We start from the raw sequence: 21,133 nt of genomic DNA on the forward strand, positions 1-21,133 counted from the left end.
ATGTTGTTATGCGGTCTGACCGATAAAGATCTTCGTAGAATATGTGGGAGCCAATATGGGCATCCAGGTCCCGCTATTGGTTATTGACCGGAGACGTGTCTCGGTCATGTCTACATAGTTGTCGAACCCGTAGGGTCCGCACGCTTAACGTTACGATGACGGTTTTATTGAGTTTTGATGTACCGAAGGAGTTCGGAGTCCCGGATGAGATCGGGGATATGACGAGGAGTCTCGAAATGGTCGAGACGTAAAGATCGATATATTGGACGACTATATTCGGACTTCGGAAAGGTTCCGAGTGATTCGGGTATTTTTCGGAGTACCGGAGAGTTACGGGAATTCGTATTGGGCCTTAATGGGCCATACAGGAAAGGAGAGAAAGGCCTCAAAAGGTGGCCGCACCCCTCCCCATGGTCTGGTCCGAATTGGACTAGGGAAGGGGGGCGCACCCTTCCTTCTTTCTCCTTCCCCCTTCCCTTCTCCTACTCCCACAAGGAAAGGAGGAGTCCTACTCCCGGTGGGAGTAGGACTCCCCCCTATGGCGCGCCTCTCCCCTTGGCCGGCTGCCTCCCCCTTGCTCCTTTATATACGGGGGCAGGGGGGCACCCCAGAGACACAACAATTGATCCTTGAGATCTCTTAGCCGTGTGCGGTGCCCCCCTCCACCATATTACACCATGATAATACCGTTGCGGAGCTTAGGCGAAGCCCTGCGTCGGTGAAACATCATCATCATCACCACGCCGTCGTGCCGACGAAACTCTCCCTCAACACTCGGCTGGATCGGAGTTCGAGGGACGTCATCGAGCTGAACGTGTGTAGAACTCGGAGGTGACGTACGTTCGGTACTTGATCGGTCGGATCGTGAAGACGTACGACTACATCAACCGCGTTGTGATAACGCTTTCGCTGTCGGTCTACGAGGGTACGTGGACAACACTTTCCCCTCTCATTGCTATGCATCACCATGATCTTGCGTGTGCGTAGGAATTTTTTTGAAATTACTACGTTCCCCAACACTACCGATATAAGCAATCGTTCTCACCGAGTTTGCTTGACCAACTCTTTGTTTTGCTTATTACCAAAATCGGTCTCACCGAGTTTGTGTAATCGGTCAAACCGAGTTGAGGTTTTACACTAACCCTAGCACATCGGTCCCACCGAGTTGATGTTGTCGGTCCCACCGAAAAGCCTAACGTTCACATTTTGAACTGAATCGGTCTGACCGAGTTTCACTATTCGGTCGCACCGAGTTTGGGAATCTGTGTGTAACGGTTAAATTTTGTGTGGAGGCTATATATACCCCTCCACCCATTCTCCATTCGTGGGGAAAGCCATCAGAACGTGCCTACACTTCCACTACTCATTTTCTGAGAGAGAACCACCTACTCATGTGTTGAGATCAAGACATTCCAATCCAACCACGAGAATCTTGATCTCTAGCCTTTCCCAAGTTGCTTTCCACTCAAATCATCTTTCCACCATATCCAAATCTGTGAGAGAGAGATGAGTGTTAGGGAGACTATCATTTGAAGCACAAGAGCAAGGAGTTCATCATCAACACACCATCTATTACCTTTTGGAGAGTGGTGTCTCCTAGATTGGTTAGGTGTCACTTGGGAGCCTCCGTCAAGATTGTGGAGTTGAACCAAGGAGTTTGTAAGGGCAAGGAGATCGCCTACTTCATGAAGATCTACCCAAGTGAGGCAAGTCCTTCGTGGGCGATGGCCATGGTGGGATAGACAAGGTTGCTTCTCTGTGGACCCTTCGTGGGTGGAGCCCTCTGTGGACTCGCGCAGCCGTTACCCTTCGTGGGTTGAAGTCTCCACCAAAGTGGATGTACGATAGTACCACCTATCAGAACCACGCCAAAAATCTCTGTGTCTCCAATTGCTTTTGCACACTCCAATCCCATCCCTTTACTTTCTTGCAAGTTGCATGCTTTGCTTTCCACTGCTCATATACTCTTTGCATGCTTTCTTGAATTGTATTGTGAATGCTTGAAATTGTGCTAATTTCCAACCTCAACTTGAAAATCTTAAAAACTTCTATCTTTACTTGTTGAGGGTCTAATCACCCCCCCTCTAGACACCTCTTCTCGATCCTTTCAATTAATATCAGAGCATTGGTCTCCATTGCTTTGGTTTAATCACCATTGGAGGAAGATGGATGAGTCTACGATGGGGAGTTTTAGACATAGAGTGCCCATATTTGATGGAGAGTTCTTTCATGAATGGAAAAATGAGATGCTTGAGATTTCCAATGAATATCACTTGAACAAGTACATTACTAGCCCTTGTGCGTCCCTTGTTGATCCTTTGCATCCTACCCCCGATGAGTCTATTGACATGATTCGCAATCTTAGAACTATCAATCTCATTATTAGAGGATTGCCTAGAAATTTGATATCATGCTTGCCTACTCTTGATTGTGCTTCCACCATATGGAGATTTCTTGAGGAACGATTTCCAAACTATTCCCTGAAAAATCTAGATGAGATTCTTCACAAGTCGATTGCTTTAAGCAAGATGAATTCCAATGATCCTAAGTTTGGTGGTTGTTTATTTGAGCTTCGTGACCTTATGCGTGCCAAAGGAGATGTTGGAATCATTAGTAACATCATCTCGGAAGTCATTAGAATTCATAAAGATGAACATTGTCATGATCATATATCTAATGAATCACTCTCTCTAGAAAATGATCAATCACAAGACGGTGTTGAACGTGGATACTATGATGAGGATGATGATAGTGACTTTGATCTCGATGAGTCTATGAGGCACTTTGGTCTTATGGCTAGTCTTCGCGGCTACATGGCTGGAGGAAAGGAATGGGTTCTTGATAGTGGATGTACCGACAATACTTGTAGGATGCTGCTAACGCAACACTACGATCAGAGACCCTTCGAAGAAACTGTGTGCGATGCAACAATCGCAAACGGTGGTGTAAAAAACCATCAAAAGGGTGCAAAACATTTGCTATGACGGATGCATCAAACACAGTTCGGATTTTAGTTGCGTGTGCAATGCAGGGCATACGGTTCAGTTCAATTAACTGTTTGCGATGAGGAGGAACAAAAGAAACGGGTAGCCAGATGGTGGTGTGTGCGATATACAGCATACGGTTCACTCGGATGAACTGTTTGTGATTAGGCAACACAAAAGAAACGGTCAGCCAGATCAAGGTGTGTGCGATATACGGCATGCGGTTCACTCAGATGAACTGTTTGCGTTGAGACAAGAGAACAGAAACGGTCAGCCAGATTAAGGTGTGTGTGATATACAACATACGGTTCACTCGGATGAACTGTTTGTGATTAGGCAACACAAAAGAAACGGTCAGCCAGATCAAGGTGTGTGCGATATACGGCATGCGGTTCACTCGGCCTTGTCGTCAGTATGTGAACTCTGTGGCAACTGTTCGCTCCCCACTAGCCTCTTCTTGTACCGTGGCAACCGTCCACCGCCTCTTCACCTTTCCCTATCGATTTGGAACTGCTGTCGCACGCTCTTCCTCCCTCCATTTGCCTTCACCCTTCCTTCTGCCATTGTTCAATCATCTTCTCCATGGAGGAACAGGCCAGAAACGACCCCGTTATTCTTGCCCCGATCTGAAAGATGACGTGGTGGAGGAACTCATTGATCGGTGCGACGTCATCACCTCAGCTAGCATGGCAGGTTCGTTCAAGACCATTCTCGACTCAACTAATAACATCATTACAAGGAACCCAAGGGTCCAGGAGCGGTTTGATCTCCCCTATCTTGTTCTCCATGACCCTGCTGACTGGCGCGGGGACGACGGAAGCCTCGCCTTGTGCAAGTTGATGGCGCTTGATAATGATACGTGTGATGTTAAGATGCCATCGCTTGAGGGCAAGGCTTGGGCAGGCGCAAATGGAGATTGGGTTGTTTATATTGGGTACAACTGCGAGTGGGAACTTGTGAACGTGTACACTCGTCACTGGGTTCCACTTCCAAAAATCTCAGACTACCCAGAGGTTGAGTACACCGGTATTATAGGTGAGTTCAAATACGATCATGGTGACTGTCGTCTATGGAAGATAGCAATATGTTGAGTTCCCAACCGCTCTTAGGATTACACGAACTATGAAGTTGTTGCTATCTTCGACAAGCTTGTTGCCTTCCTTACTTCCATGCCTCGATGGATATTGCTCAAAAATCAATTTCTGTACACGGATGAGTGTTGTGATGCAATTCAATACGAGGGTCTTGTGTTTGCTGCCACCACTCGTGGCACTGTTTTTGCATGGCATCCTGATGCTTTCGGTACGTTTGTCTTCTACCATAATTATAATTGTTTCATCCACAAGCATGCGGGTTAGCTAGTTTCCCTTTACTAATAACCTTCTTGTGTTTCCAAGGTCCTGTGAACATTTCACCGCCTATACTTGAAAAAATTTATAACCAAGGGGGAGATGACGATGCTGATGATCACGAGCATGAGGACCCATATACTCAGTGGCGCCTGGCAACTTATTCCGATGGATCACCTCTTCTTGTCTGTATACAGGTCACTGCTGATGTTACTAAGGAAGCAGGTGTTGTCTCGCATGGTCGCACTCTCCAGACCTATTCCAACATCCATTGCAGGGTATTCGGGATGGATACTAGTGTACTAGCGCCAACACCTTCTCCTTGGTTCAGTATTGAAAGTTTTGGAGAAAACTCGCTCTTCCTTGGACAAAACTATCCAATGATGGTGGAAAGCGATCCAGCTGCTGTTGACACAACGTTAATACCATTTATGAGAAGCAACTGTATCTATACCTCGGACATTGCTATGCTTCCCTACCATCCCAATATGGGTCCTGACATAGGCCGCTTCAGCCTGGATGATTAGTCATGCGTTAGTCTCGAGATTGACAGTAGCCGGCCCTTCCCAGAGAATCACTTCTGGTTCAAAGCAGGCGTTTCCAACGCCGACAAGTGGTTGAGCTGAATTTCATTTCATCACTTTGTTATTTGTTGTGTGAGAAAAACTTCACTTTACTAGAATGTTTTGTTGGAAATGATCTATAATCCAACGTGTATCCTCTTTGTCGTTGTGGGTTGATGACTTGTTGTACGTAATCAATGGTACATTTGCATATGTGTCCATCAACTCACGCCTACTAGTGGTGTCCATATGAAAAGTGCTAGTGATTTTAGTTGCAAAAATTAGATAGTGCTAGTGATTTTTAGCTGCATATTGTGACATATCGCAGTGTTACAAGGTTGACAAATGGCAATGTTACTAGGTAAACAAATGTCAATATTTCCAGTTTGACAAATGGCAACATACCCAAAATGACATATGCAAATTTTACCCAATTGTTTCTACGTGGTTGCACACGGGTCATGCAAAACAACCGTTTGCGTTGAAGGGACGCAGAAATCCTGCTCAGCACATTTTCCCTTGGCTTCCTGGGGAGGCTGTCGGTTTGCGTACGGGTGTTCTAACTAAAACGTTTGTGATGAGTGTTTTATTTTAAAAAACCATTGACGTGTTTTTTAAAAAAAATCGTTCGATAAGTCTATACATCTATTATATATAAAAAAGTAATTAACGGGCTATCAGAAAAAAGAGATTAAGCTAGAAAATCCCACAAAAATTAGAAACAACTGGTCATTAATTAATCTAACTGGCTAATTACAACCAATGGATCTCCTAAATAGTCTACTTACATAATAGTTCAAACTAACTACCCACCAATGCCCTTAATTATTTTTTATCGTACCCCTTCAATTTACCTAGCTAGTGTTGGCGCAGCTCTAGACTAGCTCTCTCAACTGAACGGGGGTGGAAGAAGAAGAAGACAACACTAGTTTCCGGCGAAGAACGCCCCCGCTGCCATACAGCGTTTTTCTTTTCTCCTGCTCCAACTGGCTCCACAGCCTTTACATCTCTTAAGTAGTGGGCACATCAGCCGGCCACACCGGCCACTAAGTCACGCACGCACGACTTGGCCATACATCCAGCTAACAACTTATGCATGCATGCCTGGTAGCACTAACAAACCCACCCATGCAAACTGGACGCACGACCCCGGCAACAACCTACAATTTTCAGCCGATTTTGTAGCTGATGAGGACGTAGCGCCCACGCACGCCACGGTCGCCACACGTTCTCAAGCCCAGCCACAGTTCGACTCAACCTAGACGCCTACACGCACACGCTAGTGACCACGCGCACACGTACACACACGTCACGCTGCTGCGTCCCACACGTCCCGTCAATCCCGCGCGCCACCGACATGCCCGACGAACCCGACGAGCCCGACGGCACCAGTTGTCCCGCCCGTCCCGCGCGCACCCGACGCGCCCGACGAACCCGACCATACACGTCGTGGCTTATTCCAACACACACCCCTAAGCCACGGCCTAGAGGAGTCCGTCGTCGTCAACGTTAGCACCGGCCAAGAGAGCCTGCTCCGCCGCCGGTCCTTTCCGCAGCTGCGGGCACTCGCGCTGGAAGTGCCCGTGCTCCCCGCACTTGTAGCAGCGCCTGCGCCTGTTGCCGCCGCTCCCCGACGCCACGCTGCGCCCGTCATCGTCGTCCCGTGCTCCGCCTTGCTGCCGCTCCCACGCCCGCCACTTCGTCGCCGTGAACAGGAGCTGTCCATTCGCCCGCTCGCCGTTGTCCTCCTGTCGACGCCGAACTCGCTCGTCGAACGCGCGCAGCCGCCCGAGCGCTTCATCGAACGCCATTGTCGTCACGTCGTGGAACTGCTCGATGCCGGCGACGACGGGGAAGAGCCGGCCGATCCGGCACCATATCCAGCAGCTTCTTGACGAGCGCCGCGTCGCCCAGCGTCTCCCCGAGGTTGGCATACCTCGACGTCATCGCCGCGAGCCTCCCGCCGTACACGTCGAGCTCCTCGCCGTCCGCCATCTTCAGGCGGTCAAATTCACCGCGCAGTGTCGCCAGCCTCGCCGCGCGGACCCGATCGGCGCCGACGAACCTCACCTTCAGGGAGTCCCATACCTCCCTGGCGGTGATCTTCGTCGACACCTGCAGCAGCACATCCTCCGGCAACGCCCCAAGAAGCAACGCGCGCGCTATCTTGTCCTTCCGCGCGTTCACCGCCGCGTCGCCCGGTGCCACCGCCTCCCATACGGTGTGGATGTCGAGGATCGCCTGCGCCTTGATGGCCCAGACCGTGTAGTTGTCCGCGGTCAGCATCGGCATCGCCATCGTCGCTGATCCGCCCGCGCCGCCGCCGTGTGGGACGAGCGCCATGGTCGCCGGTGATCGCCCGGACTGAAGCTCTGTATACCAATTGTTGGCGCAGCTCTAGACTAGCTCTCTCAGCTGGACGGGGGTGAAAGAAGAAGAAGACAACACTAGTTTCCGGCGACGAACGCCCCCGCTGCCATACAGCGTTTTTCTTTTCTCCTGCTCAACTGGTTCCACAGCCTTTACATCTCTTAAGTAGTGGGCACATCAGCCGGCCACACCGGCCACTAAGCCACGCACGCACGACTTGGCCATACATCCAGCTAACAACTTATGCATGCATGCCTGGTAGCACTAACTAACCCACACATGCAAACTGGACGCACGACGCCGGCAACAACCTACGATTTTCAGCCGATTTTGTAGCTGACGAGGACGTAGCGCCCACGCACGCCACGGTCGCCACACGTTCTCAAGCCCAGCCACAGTTCGACTCAACCTAGACGCCTACACGCACGCGCTAGTGACCACGCGCACACGTACACACACGCCACGCTGCTGCGTCCCACACGTCCCGTCCGTCCCGCGCGCCACTGACACGCCTGACAAACCCGACGAGCCCGACGGCACCAGTTATCCTGCCCGTCCCGCGCGCACCCGACGCGCCCGACGAGTCTGACCACACACGCCGTGGCTTATTCCAACAGCTAGAAAAAGTTAGGTTATTAGGTTACGGAGCTTCTATCCAAGATGTTGTCGCCGTCGCCAAGTTCCAATCGCTGCACTCGGCCGGCCGTCCAGACGTCAACCCCATGTATGTACACTGCAGCATCCAGCTCTATACTTGCTTTGGCCGTGCATCCACGTCCCAAAAAGCTACGTAGAGATCCAGAGAATACTTGACTAGCGCCAATGCATATATGGGCGAGCGTACGCGGACGACGAGGCACCATGAGGCGCGGATCTTTTGAAGACCCTGGCCGCTGATATATAGCGGTCGAAGCAAGGAAAGAATGGCCGGAGTAATTATGGATGGTTTGACTAGAGCCAATGCTTTGTATGATGTGTGTTGCATGGGTCGCTGGCCGCTCACGAGTACAGCAATACTGGAACAATAGGAGCGGCCAGAACGATGCAATTATGGTCCAGACATTGATACAAGATCCATTGTAAAATTTTCTACAGGCAGCTCACAGCTCGGTGCAGTCACGTACGTGAGGTATTTTTCTTCTAATGATCTGTCTATGCACGCGTGTATACTCACTCTGTTCCAAAATAAGTGTCTCAATTTTATATTAGGTATTTTTTTTTCTACTGTCTGTCTATGCGCGCGTGTATAATACTCACGCTGTCCTAAAATAAGTGTCTCAACTTTGTACTTGTATTAAGGTTGAGACACTTATTTTGAGACGAAGGGAGTACAACATAAATTCTCCAAATTTTTATTAGCATAAATTACGTAAAACAAGAGCTTTACATTATTCATGGCTGTGTGTATATGTCAATATACAAGAAACAATATTGTATAACATGCAAAATAAGATGGGTGCATCATCATTTTGTTATGTTGAGCAAAAATTATGAAAAAAGGACACACTGCTGTAGCATCTAAAATTATTAGGCTAATCGGTATGTAATAGTCTACAACAATTTTTCTTGACAACAATTTTCCTTTAAACTTTACCATCAATTTTTGTTATATATTTCACGCCCTCCTTGGCGATCTCAAAACCCAGCGTCATATTGTTACATGGCAGTCCGAGTAAAATATTAGAGTACAATCCCATAAACAGGTTCACTTACAATTTTTTATTCAAATAAAATAATGATCCTCCCCCTTTTAATAATTCATTTCTAACATTCAGTGATGTGACGAGGACACCTACAGCTTATGTGCAGCATGTGCTTCCACATGCTCACGTATCAAATTGTGTACTAATGGCTGAATTAAATATTATAGGTAAGTGAAAACACCTTTTTCTCGATGAAATTGAACACACCTTGAATCCTTGATGCATTATGTTTTTTTATGATTGTGTAGTTGTTAACACCTGTACATAAAAATGCTTCTGAAATTATTATTATTTTCACTTCTGCACTGTACTATTGCTATTGGCTTCATATGTACTTTTTAAAGAACAACATTCTATGCTTCTAACTTTGGGTATTAAAAGTAGAAAAGTTATTTGATTAGAAAGGCGGAAATATGATAAACTGATTTTTGACAAAAATAATTCCCTATAGTAGAGCGATATAAGAAATTTATGAGTGATGTAAAGGTTCACGTACAAGCTGGTCCATTGTTCTGGACACTTCAGGTTTTGAGTTAGGAAAAGGACAGGGTCTACAAGCTCATGGCTATCATGTTAGATTCAGGGGCATCATGAGTATCGAATCAAGAAGCAATATAGATGTTCATCAGAAATAAGCTTGCGTACTCACAAAAGGTTCTAAAGTATGTGTACATTAGTTGGGTAAATGATTCATTCTACTGATTAATCCGTTGTGCAAATTATAAGACGTTTTTGGTAGGTTACCAAAAATGTCTTATAATTTGGGACATAGGAAAGACGTTTAATAACACTCACTTATAATCGTTTTCTCAGAAAACTAGGTTGCACCACATGATCTTAGCAGATACGTATGGAGTAAGCCACACTATAGTCAGTAGACACGCCTTCAATTAGCAAGAACTACACGATTTTATTCCAAACATCTTAAAATTAAGAATTTCTCTTTTCACAAAAGGCATCATCATTGTTTCGATACCAAAGAGGCCAATAGCAAAAGTATAATTTGGTATGTTCTCTATAGACCATAATGTGCAGGTTTCGAAATATAGCTAACTTTAATTCCAAAAAATTGTAATTTACTGAATCAAGTACGTGTATATTTGTGTTTAAGAAAAAACTTGACTGCACGTCCACGTGCATGTGTAATTTAATAGTTTTAGTTCGGAATTTCCAATCAGTCCGATCTTAAACTTTAACCTACTCGGGTATCTATAGTGAAGAGCGTCTCATTAATGATTTTCTATAAAAGCTTATATGTAAAATCACTTGGTGTACCCAAAACATATGGGAACCAATATGCAAAAACAAATTGATCGACACACTACTTTGAGTGTCAGTTTTCCATTTCTCAGCTTTATCTGGCCAAATATTTTTATGAGCATAATTTCAGTTCATATTGTTTTTATTAGAGTGTGATACCATCTTTAATGATCTATTTTTACACAATCCTTCTGGACAAAGTATTAATACACATTTGATAACTTTGTGGTTTCTCTGAACTTTTTTTTCTTCTGAAACCAATGGATTGTTCCGAGTTTATTAGTAGAAAAACAAGTGAATGACAATACATATGGGGCCAAGCCCACTTGAACATCGGTATAACATGGGTTATGTCCCTTGATGACATAGTGAACACAAAAAAAAATGACAACCATACAAGCACAAACCAACGAGAAGCTTGCTCCTATGGGAGGAGCAAACACATGAAAGTTCCACGGCGGTGAAGGAACACCCACTCCAAAGAAGCCGCAACTGCTATTGGACTAACTTTTGTTAAGTCACTATCTTTATATAGTGAGGCGTAACAATTAATATTCTGGAAAGAATTGCATGGTTCACTTTGTGTATTTCGGGACTATTAATTATTGTTCTAAAAAAAATTAACCTGCAACTATTCCATAGAGCTTATGAAATTTATATAGCAAAAATAGTTTATAGAGTACTTCTCAGTATGCATTACCATCAAGCAAAATGTCAAGAAGGGGCACGAGCAAAGTGGGATTTTTTTTATAAGTTCAGTCTCATTCTTATTGATTTTAGTCCTTCAAAACGCCCTGAACACATACTTCTGAAGGAACAACCTTTGCTTAGCGAATAGATATGATGGTACTTATTTAATCATTATGTTGCACTATAAAGTATACGCATTTTCCGTATTTCAACAATAATATATCAATGACTCGCTATGGTAAAAAAATATTTGTTCATATTAAGAGATATAGTATATATAACATTTACAATGATTAAAAACTAAACCTACTAATCCCCGATAGCTTGACCATGTATTTCAAAAATATAAATAAATACAAGACGAGTGGTCATAAAGAATACAGTTACTATAGCATGCATAATCAGAAGATAAATGGAAAATGGATAACATATATATTAATATATAAATAAATAACCAAAAATACCTAAGACAAAAGTATATGCGCAAGAGTCATATATTTGTAAATGTCATCACATGTGGTTCCAATTTTTCTTTAGACAAACAGTATATTATGTTCTCATTATTAAACTTTATAAATTCTAGCCCGCGCATCGAGCGGGCCACTCTGCTAGTTAAGAGAGAAAAACACAAGTTCGTTCAAACCCTCTCTTTCATTCAATCACACTGCGAATTTATATTCATATGATCGAGAATTCGAGATACAGTATTAAACCCCCAAAAGAACTATTTCCGACGGCGGCGGAGGCGGCGTTCCGCGCCGTCATTGTCGTTGTCGTCCTCGGGACGCCGTTGTTGAAGTCTTCAAGGCAACATAAAATGTTCTTCACTTGTAAATCAAACATCATGTCGACGCGCGATCGACGGGCGGGACGCGGGAGGACGGCAACAAGCACCGCTAAGAGGTAGCGGTCGATAGTAGCGTCCCATGCCGCTGAGGGGGGCGCGCGCACAGGCACGGGCATGGGCGCGGCGGGTGTAGCCAAACGCACGGGGACCGGCGCCGCGGTGGGTGGAGGGACGCGCACGGGCAGGGGCATGGGCGCGGCGGGTGCATCCAAACGCACGGGGGGCGGCTCCACGGTGGGTGGAGGGGCGCGCACGGGCACGGGCACGGGCGCTGGCGCTGGCGCTGGCACTGGCATGTACACGAGCTCGCGTGGGTCCGCGGGGACCTCGCTGACGCCTGTGATGATGTTTGCTAAGACTACGTCGGTGTTTCCCCCAAGAGGAGAGGATGATGTAGCACAGCAATGGTAGGTATTTCCCTCAGTAATGAAACCAAGGTATCGAACCAGTAGGAGAACCAAGCAACACAACGTAAACAGCCCCTGCACACAAATAACAACACCTCGCAACCCGACGTCTTAAAGGGGTTGTCAGTCCCATCCGGGTAACGGCGCCAGAAATTGCGTGTGACGGGAGATAAAATTATAATAGATTGATAATTGGATCACAAATAGAATAAATTGCAGCAAAGTATTTTTGTATTTTTGGATTAATAGGTCTGAAAATAAAAGAGCAAATAAAGTAGATCGCAAAGCAAATAATATGAGAAAGAGACCCGGGGGCGTAGGTTTCACTAGTGGCTTCTCTCGAGAAAATAGCAAACGGTGGGTAAACAAATTACTGTTGGGCAATTCAAAGAATTTCAAATACTCATGACGATATCCAGGCAATGACCATTACATAGGCATCACGTCCAAGATTAGTAGACCGACTCCTGCCTGCATCTACTACTATTACTCCACATCGACCGCTATCCAGCATGCATCTAGTGTATTAAGTTCATGGAAAAATGGAGTAGTGCAATAAGAACAATGACATGATGTAGACAAGATCTGTTTATATATATGGCGGTAGATATAGATCTCGTCTTTTTTTCCTTAGTAGCAACGATACATACGTGTCGGTTCCCTTTCTGTCACTGGGATCAAGCATCGTAAGATCGAACCCACTACCAGGCACCTCTTCCCATTGGATAAATAGATCAAGTTGGCCAAAAAAACCAAATATCGGAGAAGAAATACAAGCCTATAAGAGATCATGCATATAAGAGATCAAAGAAACTCAAATAACTTTCATGGATATAAAAAGATATGACTGGTCATAAACTCGAAGTTCATCAGATCCCAACAAACACACCGCAAAAAGACTTACATCATATGGATCTCCAAGAGACCATTCTATTGAGAATCTAGAGAGAGAGAGAGGAAGCCATCTAGCTACTAACTATGGACCCGAAGGTCTACAAAGAACTACTCCCGCATCATTGGAGAGGCACCACTGGAGGTGGTGAACCCCATCCGAGATGGTGTCTAGATTGGATCTGGTGGTTCTGGACTCTGCGGCGGCTGGATGAATATTTCGTCGACTCCCCTAGGGTTTCTGGAATATTTGGATATTTATAGAGCAAAGAGGCGGTCCGGGGGGCACCCAAGGTGGGCATAACCCACCAGGGCACGCTTGGGCCTCCTGGCGCGCCCTAGTGGGTTGTGCACCCCTCGGGGAACCCCCCAGGTGCAACCAGGCCCCATCTGCTTCCTTTTGGACCATAAAAAAATCATCGTAAAGTTTCGTGGCATTTGGACTCCGTTTGATATTGATTTCCTGCGATGTAAAAAACATGGAAAAAACAAGAACTGGCATTGGGCACTATGTCAATAGGTTAGTACCAAAAATGATATAAAATGACTAGGAAATGATTATAAAACATCCAAGATTGATAATAAAACAGCATGGAACAATCAAAACTTATAGATACATTGGAGACGTATCAGCATCCCCAAGCTTAACTCCTACTCGTCCTCGAGTTGGTAAGTGATAAAAATAGAATTTTGGATGTGGAGTGTTGTTCGTCAAGTCATAACATATTCTTTTCTTTATAGCATGGACAATTGGACTTTTATGTGATTCAAAGCAATAGTCTAGTTTTGACATAATAATTTAGATACTCAAGCATATCAACAAGCAACCATGTCTTTCAAAATATCAACGCTAAAGTAAGTTATCCCTAGCCCATCATGCTCAAACATTGATCCATTCATGAAACACACTCGAATATTAACCACACCCAATACTTGAGCACGATCATATTGCCTCCTAGTTGGTGCTTTTTATAAGAGAAGATGGAGACTCAAAATAAAAATTGCATAAAGTAAAAGATAGGCCCTTCGCGGAGGGAAGTAGGGATTTGTAGAGGTGCCAGAGCTCAAAGCGAAAAAATTTGAGATAAAAGCATTTTGGGAGGTGTATCCATCCCACGAACGAAAACGACGTAGAGCTACGAACACTTTCCATGATAGATATGCTATAGGCGGTTCCCAAATAGAAAATAAAGTTTATTCCTTTTTCCACCATTTCTTTCACTTTCCATGGCTAGTCGTATCCATAGGTGCCCTCCATACCAACACTTTCCAAGGAATTTATTATTTGACAACATAAAGTAAATTCATTTTTGCATTTCGGGACTGGGAATCCCTAAAACCTTTGCCTTACTCTCGTGCAATGACAAGTGAATAAACACTCATCTTGAGAATAACACATCCAACATGGAAACTATCAGCCACCCATTACCGTTCCGCGAGTGAAACAAACACACAAAAGAGAAGTTTATTTCGAAAATTAGAGATGGCACATGCAAATTTTCTTAGAACGGCAAAAGAATACCGCATATAGGTAGATATAGTGGACTCATGTGGCAAAGCTGGTTTAAAGGATTTTGGATGCGCAAGTAGAGGTCATACTTAGTGCAAAATGGAGGCTAGCAAAAAGATTGAGAAGCGACCAACTAAGAAATGAATAATCTGGTAAGCACGCATTAAGCAAAATTAACACCGAATAATGCACGACAAGTAGAATATAATTTTCATTGCATGATTATTGACTTTCGTGCATGCGTAGGGAATCACAAACCTTAACACCAATATTCTTACTAGAGCATAATTACTCATCAAGATAACTCACATATCACATCATCATATCTCAAAATTATTACTAAGAATCAAGTTTATTTTGTCCAATGATCTTCATGACATTTTTTACTTTATCCTTCTTGGATATCTATCACTTTGGGACTAATTTTCATGTGTTACTTTTCATAAGCTCAACAAAATATAAGTGAAGATCAAGAGCATAACAATTTTTTTCTTTCTCTCAAAATAATCTAAGTGAAGCAAGAGAGAATTTCTTCAAAATTTTACTAACTCTCAAACAAATCTAAGTGAAGCAAGAGAGCATTTCTTCAAAAATACTAAAGCACACCGTGCTCAAAAAGTTATAAGTGAAGCACTAGAGCAAGTCCTAGCTCATAAAAGATTTAAGTGAAGCATAGACAACAATTCTAACAAGTCATGACATAATTTTGGCTCTCTCAAATAGGTGTGTCCAACAAGGATTGATGACTTAAAACACAAAATAAAATAAGCAAAGACACATATCATACAAGATGCTCCAAGCAAAACACATATCATGTGACGAATAAAAATATAGTCTCGAGTAAAATACCGATAGTTGTTGGAAGAAAGCGGGGATGCCACTCGGGGGAATCCCCAAGCTTAGTTGGTTGCTCATCTTTGGATAATAGCTTGGGATGCAAGGGCATCCCCAAGCTTAGGCTCTTGCATCCTTCCTTCAACCATCGTAAGATAACCCAAAACTTGAAAACTTCAATCACACGAAACTCAACAAAACCTTCGTGAGATCCGTTAGTATAAGAATAATAAATCACTACTATAAGTGTTGTATCAAACAAGTTCATATTTTGTTTTTATATTATGTCAACTGTATTCCAACTTTTTGATGGCAAAAACTCATCAAAAAAACCATAGAGCCATCAAAATAAGCACACAACACAAAGAAAACAGAATCTGTCAAAACAGAACAGTTTGTAGCAATCTGACTATTTCGAATACTTCTGTAACTCCAAAAATTCTGAAACATTAGGACGACCAGGATAAAAAGTATATTGATCTACTGCAGTTGGAATTGGTATTTTATCGCTCTCTTGTAAAAAATGATAATTATTTTTGTGAGCGCATACTTTCTGTTTTTATCAGCAAGATCAAACAACAATTGCCCAAGAAGATCCTAAAGGCTTTACTTGGCACAAACACTAATTAAAACATAAAAAACACAATCATAACAGTAGCATAATTGTGCTATCACTCAAAAACAGGAAGCAAAAAGCAAAAAAAAATATTCATTGGGTTGCCTCCCAACAAGCGCTAGTTTAACGCCTTTAGCTAGGCATAAATCAAGGATCTAAGTTTTGTCATGCTCCGAAGTTTTGGCAACTTTAGTAAGGGTTTTCTCAAACCTGGGAGGCTCCTTACGCTTCCCTAAATTCTCCGAAAAAGAAACCATCTTAAGATCCAAAATATCCAATCGCTTGTTGCAAAGAGTAATCAGAGTATTCATGCGATTGGTACTACCATTGAGGTGTTTGAGGGGTTCATTATATTTCTGTATTTCAACCATATGTTTATGCAAATCACCAAGTTTGTCTAACATTTGAGCTCCCTCGGGGGTAAAATGAAACCCCTTCTTTTGAGGTGGAATTCCCAAGATTCCCTCTAAGATTTCATAGGCAGCATTGGCATCAAGTTCAATAAAATTTCCTTTAGCGGCAAAATCAAGAAGTTGTCTATGATGCAAAGCCAATCCTATGTAAAAATTACGAAGCAAAACCTTGGCGTCTCCCTTTAAGTTGGAAATACGATAAGATTCCATAAGCCTATACCAGGCATCTTTCAAATTTTCTCCTTGTCTTTGTTTGAAGTACAAGACTTCAAAATCTAGTGACAAAGGAGGAGTAGGGACGCTAGCCATTGAGACTAGAAAGCAAGAGAACGGAGAACGGAAAAAGAGAGGCGAATAAAACAACAAATTTTTGTGAAGTGGGGGAGAGAAAACGAGAGGCAAATGTCAAATAATGTAAATTGCGAGGAGATGAGATTTGTGATTAGGAACCTAGTTATGTTGAAGATGCTCCCTGGCAACGGCGTCAGAAATTCCCTTGATGATGTTTGCTAAGACTACGTCGGTGTTTCCCCCAAGAGGAGGGGATGATCTAGCACAACAATGGTAGGTATTTCCCTCAGTAATGAAACCAAGGTATCGAACCAGTAGGAGAACCAAGCAACACAACGTAAACAGCCCCTGCACACAAATAACAACACCTCGCAACCCGACGTGTTAAAGGGGTTGTCAATCCCTTCCGGGTAATGGCGCCAGAAAATTGGGTGTGATGGGATATAAAATTATAATAGATTGATAATTGGATCACAAATAGAATAAATTGCAGCAAAGTATTTTTGTATTTTTGGATTAATAGATCTGAAAATAAAAGAGAAATAAAGTAGATCGCAAAGCAAATAATGTGAGAAAGAGACCCGGGGGCCGTAGGTTTCACTAGTGGCTTCTCTCTAGAAAAATAGCAAATGGTGGATAAACAAATTACTGTTGGGCAATTGAAAGAACTTCAAATACTCATGACGATATCCAGGCAATGATCATTAGATAGGCATCACGTCCAAGATTAGTAGACCGACTCCTACCTGCATCTACTACTATTACTCCACATATCGACCGCTATCCAGCATGCATCTAGTGTATTAAGTTCATGGAAAAGCGAAGTAATGCAATAAGAACGATGACGTGATGTAGACAAGATCCGTTTATCTTTATGGCGGTAGATATAGATCTCGTCTTTTTATCCTCAGTAGCAACGATACATACGTGTCGGTTGCCTTTCTGTCACTGGGATCAAGCACCCTAAGATCGAACCCACTACCGGGCACCTCTTCCCATTGCAAGATAAATAGATCAAGTTGGCTAAACAGAACCCAAATATCGGAGAAGAAATACGAGGCTATAAGAGATCATGCATATAAGAGATCAAAGAAACTCAAATAACTTTCATGGATATAAAAAGATATGACTGATCATAAACTCGAAGTTCATATGATCCCAACAAACACACCGCAAAAAGACTTACATCATATGGATCTCAAGAGACCATTCTATTGAGAATCAAGAGAGAGAGGAAGCCATCTAGCTACTAACTACGGACCCGAAGGTCTACAAAGAACTACTCATGCATCACCGGAGCACTACAAGAAATATGTCAACTTGCGACCATCACTATTGGTCGCTGAAAGGTCATGTTTTTCATTTGTGACCTTTTTGTGACAAAAAACAGATGGTCAAAAGCTGACGGTCGTAAACTGAAATTCACGACCTTCTTTGTGATATGTAAAAGGTCGTTGACCAATTTTTTGGTCACTAGCAGCCTCCCCAGGCCACGTAGGATCCAGTGTGGCAAGCTGACGTGGATAAGAATCAGCCCGGTCCGATTAGGTGTCTATATGGGCCGAGCCCATTAATTCAGCCCATTTATATATTTTTTCCTGCTAATTTTGGTGAACTACACGGGCCAAACCCTACAATTCGGCCTTTTTATTTTTGGGCCATGGCCTTTTGGGCTCAACAATTCCAGATTTTTTTATTATTACATTTTCTTTTTTTTACGATGGGTCAATTAGTCAGATGGGTCCCAACTGTAAGTTCTGATAATTGGTCCCAGTTGTCAGGTTTTAGTAAGTGAGTCCTAATTGTCAATGTCATATTCTTCGGATTTCAATTTCATAGTAAATAAATAACCAATATTTATATTGGCCAGACAAAAAAATACAAGTAGTACTTCGAATAATAGCAACCAAAATCAGTATGGAGTTGCTACTCTATAAATAACACATAATAAATTTTCAATCACGGTTTTACAAGCTCTATGTGTAATAACTAGAGAATATACAAGCTCTACATGTGCCTTCAATCTTCTTGAACATGGAGCTCCTTCGGTAGCGAGCACAAACTGGGCACCTGCATCATCATAGGAAGGCAATTTTAGATCATAAAAATGAATGTTCCAAGCATAGTTTGGAGAAAAGAACGAAGTAAATTTGCCCTCAATCATACAAACAAATTTTAGAGAAAACCAAACATGAACAAGCACTATGCAGGACACATACGTACACATCTCAGGAAAAGCTCGGAAAGAGCAAGGTGTCAGAGCATGATGTTATCGAAAGCATGATTTACAAGTTTGTCTCTGAGACATACGATAGGTGCTTTTCATAGAAGACAGAATAAGTAAAACTATTCATGTTTGCCAACCCAGACTCTAAACGAGACTCTAACCATGACCATCCAGAAGTGACCCAAAGAGCGACCCAATATAGTGACTGCTACAGTTCATATTTTGATAGTAACACTGATGTGTAATCATATAGATAATAAAATACATGGCACAATATCAGTACATCTCCAAACAGCCAATAAATCTCATAGTACCACAAGGACATGCACCTGCAGTACATCCTGCATTGCAGGTTCACATCAACAGCTCATAGCAAGGCTATCAGTTCAACAACACTAATACCATGTCAAGCATCATCAGTTTAAAAAGAGAGCACCAAAACAAAAGGGCAGCAGATACCTCTTCAAACTTTTTTTCAAAAATCAGCTCATCCTGTTGACCGCTCCAGATATCGTCCTTGTGCATTGATCAGGAAATTATAAATTCTGGTATAGCACACAAGAAAATATCAGAGTAGAAAAGTGGCATAGAAACTACCAAAAAATTCTCATGCTTATTGTTATTGCAAGAAGGCATCGATCAGATTTTGAAGCTAATAATAATTAACATGTACTAATCACTTGTTGGAGTTGGTTCTCTTCAGTTAATAAATTCTTGAAGTAGAACAAGACATGTTCATTCACGGTACAGTCAAACAGAACTAATCTTTGCTGAGTAGGGCTACACACGGTACAGTCAAGCAGATAAATTATTCAACATGACAACATATTCCCCAATTGTAAAAAGACATGGCAATTATGTACTCGAGATCATACCAGTCATACTGCAATAAAGAACACACCATCCTGAACTACATAGCTAAACAATTGTGCGTTGATTGTTTCAAACAGAACAAATGAGGCGGCTCCACCAAACAACAAACACCACATGACTACCACCGAGAAGCAAATGAGGCAAGGAAGAACAAAACAAACACTCGGCAAAATAATGAGAGCTTGGATCTTCCACAAGACAGGGATAGGCAACAAGACCAGGCTAAACAGAGGCATGTGCATGTTCATTCTAATTTAAGGGAAACAATGGCAGGCCAGCAAGAAAGTTTAGTCAATGCACTAATGCAGCAAGATGTTGTTACAGCGTTGACAGTAGGAAGCTTAGGCAGAGAGCCTAAATTCACAGCATGATGATTTTCTAGCGCAGATTGTCACTACTGTCAGCACAAATACTTGGCAAAACACTAAATTAATCATAATTAACTAATGGAGCTGAACAGGGTCTCACTATGAATCCCGACGAGTGTTAGAGAACGGAGCAGATCAGAGAGAGAGAGAGAGGACCTTAAGAGTATGCAAAATCATGAGTGTTGTAAGATTTTTTAGATTCACTAAAGTAGAACTCTAAACGCTCTTATATTAGTTCACAGAGGGAGTAGTAATTTATATGGTGGCATTTAAAGTGACTAGAAATATCAAGTTTTACTTGCATCCATGTAGCAGCTGCGGCTGCTGACCTTGAAGATGCAGCTCCTCGTTCTGCTGCTGTACCAAACGAGCCTTGCCGCTGCTGCACGCATAATAACAAATAAGAAGTGGTTTGTCAGATCAAACCGGAACCTTCCATGAGAGAGAGGGAGATTTCAAACCTTCCATGAGCAGTAGCTAGGAGGAGTAGGCAGAGCAGAGGAGGGAGCAGCAGCTAGGAGGAGGCAGAGCAGAGGAGGGAGCAGCAGCTAGGAGGAGGACGCAGAGCAAAGGAGGGAGCAGCAGCAGCATCGGAGCAACCTGCACACAAAACAAACAAACAAACAAACGCATGAATTAGAAGTGAGGAGAAGACGAAACACACAAGAGAACAAATTCATGCCTTACGCACCCACCATGGTCGGAGATCCGTGGTCGCTGTGGTCGGGCTCGCCGGAGATGGTCGGATGCCGGCTCGCGTTCGCCATGGACGTCTCTGCCATCGCACCATCGTCGCCCTTCCCCATCCATCCATTGGTGGGTGGGTGAAGGGATAGGGTTTCGGACCTCATCCGCCCATGGGTCGGACGGACCTGCGGGAGGGAGAGCTAGGGAGTGAGGGAGGGAGGTCGCTGTGGTGATGGGATTGGGGGAGACG

This window comes from Triticum aestivum, chromosome 5D (assembly GCF_018294505.1).
Source record: "Triticum aestivum cultivar Chinese Spring chromosome 5D, IWGSC CS RefSeq v2.1, whole genome shotgun sequence".
Taxonomy (NCBI): Eukaryota; Viridiplantae; Streptophyta; class Magnoliopsida; order Poales; family Poaceae; genus Triticum; species Triticum aestivum.